The following is a 3,381-nucleotide window of genomic DNA, read 5'->3' on the forward strand; positions in this document are numbered from 1 at the left end:
GAAGACAAAGATCCACACCACTAGGCCAATTGAAAGCACCATGATAGAGATTGAAGTTGTTCATAATAACAGCTTGCTTGGCTCCACAATCAACATAAGTCTGGAAATCAAAAGACAAATTTCATTGAGAACGTCTACTGTCATGGACCTTTCCAGAGTGCTGGACAGCAATGATGTCAGTCTAGAGAAAAAGGTGCATCTAATCCTGGCCATGTTCTTCTCAATTACTTGAAATGTTTCAGAGATCTGGACGATGACTAAGAATGACAGAAGAAGAATAGAAGCCTTCAAGTTGTGATGTTAGAGAAGAGTCTTGAACATACTATGGATTGCCAAGAAAACAAACAAACAAACTGGTCAGTGTTGGAGAGGGTGAAGCCAAGTCTCTCTTTGGAGGCTAGAATTTTGAAGCTCCACCTTCCTTACTTTGGGCATGTGATCATGAGAGACCAAACCTTGGAGAAGAACATCGTGCTCAGAAGGGTAGACAGACAGCACAGGAGAGTAAGAACCTAAATGATGGATTGATACAGTAGACAGGTAGGGTTCACATAGGGTTGCTATACATTGCAGGTGACTCAAGGACGCATAACAAGAACAACATATTATATTGTTTGGATTTTTTTTTTATTTAAGCCTCTTGTTTAAAGTCAACAAGACCTTGGGGAGGCCTTTGTGTTTAAGTCAGTTGTTATTAGTCAGTTGTTATTATATTTTGGAGGAACATTCTTCTAAGTGATACAACACTCTTCTGTAAATATGCTATACTGAGGTAGCCTGGGGTTGCTGTTATGCTGAACCTTGTGCCATTGGCATGTCAAATGCCATAACAGTTACCTATGGTGGACAGTGTTTGGTGTAGCTTTCAGTTTAAGACAGGTGTGGAAGCAGGAATGGCATCTAAATTCTAAATAAAATCCCTGTGAAAACTTTGATAAATGACTATAGCTATAGAAAGGCTTCCGGCCTTTTGTTCATAAAGTCACTGAGGGTTGTGTTTGACTCAATGACAATCAAAAACAACAACATTTACTTGGAATATTTTTTCCCAGCCTTTGATTTTGAGTCTCTCTCTTCCTTTTTTTAGGGAACATATTGATGGCTTTATTTTTTCTTATCCATTCTGCAACTTTTTTGCTCTTAATTGGTACATTTAGTCCATTCACATTAAATGTGATTATTGTCAGACAAGGTTTTACCAATATCATTTTTTGTGCTGCTTTTCCCTGTTGTTTCTGATATAGTATGGTACATCCACTTTCCATTGACATCTCCATGTAAAGGACTTCACTTAAGATTGTAGTTTTTGTCTTGTTTTCACAAATTCCTTAAGTTGTTTCTTTCTAATTTCTCCTTCATATTTGATGGGGAGCTTTTCTGGGTATAGGATCCTTGGCTGATAATTGTTTTCATTCAACATTTTGTATAGTCATCCCATTGTCTTCCAGCTCACATATTTTCTGCTGAGAAATCAGAATTTAATCTAGTTGGTTCTTCTTTGTAGGTGACCCTTTGTATTTCTCTTACTGTTTTTAGAATTCTATTCTTATCTTTTAATTTGGAGCATTTGACTATGATATGTCTTGATTCTGGGTTTTTTTTTTAGGGGGGCATCTAGTCTATTGGTGTTTACTCTGCTTCTTGAATGTGGATTTCTCCATTCTTAAAAAAGAACTGGGAAGATTTCTTCTGGCACTTGTTCCACAATTTTTTCAGTGATTTCTCTGTTACTCCCAAGTTCTGGAATTGCAATCATAGATATGCTGTTCTTTTTGATGTCATCCTATATGATTCTAACATTTTCTTCACCTCTCATCTCTGATTTTCCTTCTAGTATATTTCCGATGAGACTCTTGTTTTCCAGCTCACTTATTTTCTGTTACATCTCTTCGGTTGTACTTTTTTGTCCTACTAGTGTGTTGGACACTTTTATCATTTTGGTCTTAATATTTTGGATCACATTTTCAAGCTATTCTGTTATTTTCTGTACTATATTGGTCCTTTCTGCCTTTTGATGACTTTTAAGTTCTTGTACCTTTTTATCTCTACTATCAATTCTTTTTGGAAGGAGGAGTGGCATCCCCTTCCATAATAGCTTGCCTTTGGAAACCCTATGAACTTGGAGAGAGGATGAAAGGCACCCAGGAGTCAAGGACTCTCATTCATAGGGTCACTATGAGTTGCCTGTGACTCGACAGCACTTAACAACAACAACATCAATTCTTTCTTCTATCTTTTGCATTTTTTTCCATAGCTGTTCAAGTTACTCTTCATCAGTATATTTCTTCTGGATTGTTGTCTCTGGAGTATTTGCTCTCTTAATTGTTTCTTCCATTATTTGCATCTTCTTCTGTAGCTGTTCAAATAATTCCACATCAATGTATTTTTTTCTGGTTCTTTTTATCTGGGATATTCATTGGGTCTGCTTTTTTAGGAGAAGTGTTATTTTATTTTTCATGATGAATGAAGCAGACTGCTGCTTTCTTGATGTTATGTGAGTCTTAGTAGAATTAGGTCATTGTAACTATATAATGAGTATGACATTTTTTTGTAAGGACCTGTATATTTGTGCTCCCTTTTTGAGAGCAGTTTTCCCTACAAGTAGCTGAATGGCATAATAGGAAGCCTGTTGTTCTCTTCTAGAACTGGCATCTCTACGTCACTTGAGCTCTTCTGGTCCCTTCCATTTGAGCTTAAGGGGTATCATATGGTGTAGCTAGAAGGCAACGCTTCCCCTCAAGAACTATTAGTGTAGCATTTCTTCATGCCATGCAGTACGTCTCCTGGCTGGCCACTCTTATTAATCTTAAAAAGAAGTCTCTAGCTTCTGTCTCCCACCATGGCAACTCCAAAAGTACCATCTGAGACACAGATGAAGACACAGGTAAATTCATGGGCCTCTTAATTGCTGGAAACCACTAATAAGGCCTTTGAATATAGGCAGAATATCAGAAATGGAAATACTTGTATACATTTCTCAAAAGGTTTTGGTGATTGATTATAAAAGAGAATACATTGGCAAACATGATCCATCTCTTTCAGTATGTTTCCACCTGGGCATAAACTAGAGAAGACATTGGTCTTCATATCAGGGCATTTTTCAATTCTCAGATCAATGACTCTCTCAGTTAGTTACATGGTTGGTCTACTTCTGGTCCACATATACCAGATTTTTCAGGAAGATGGTAGGGTGAAGCTAGAGCTACAACAGTGTTGAGCCAGTAATCAATCATGTTGAGGTTGATGCTGTCCACAGAGTGAAAAGTTGCAAAGTCTTCCGTGGTGAGAGCTGCCTCTGCAAAATACCACTGCTCTGTGATGTTGTTGTTGTTATGTGCTGTCGAGTCACTTGTGACTCATAGTGACCCTATGTACAACAGC

This window comes from Elephantulus edwardii, unplaced genomic scaffold, assembly GCF_000299155.1.
Source record: "Elephantulus edwardii isolate Elephantulus edwardi_28Jun2011 unplaced genomic scaffold, EleEdw1.0 scaffold00110, whole genome shotgun sequence".
NCBI lineage: Eukaryota > Metazoa > Chordata > Mammalia > Macroscelidea > Macroscelididae > Elephantulus > Elephantulus edwardii.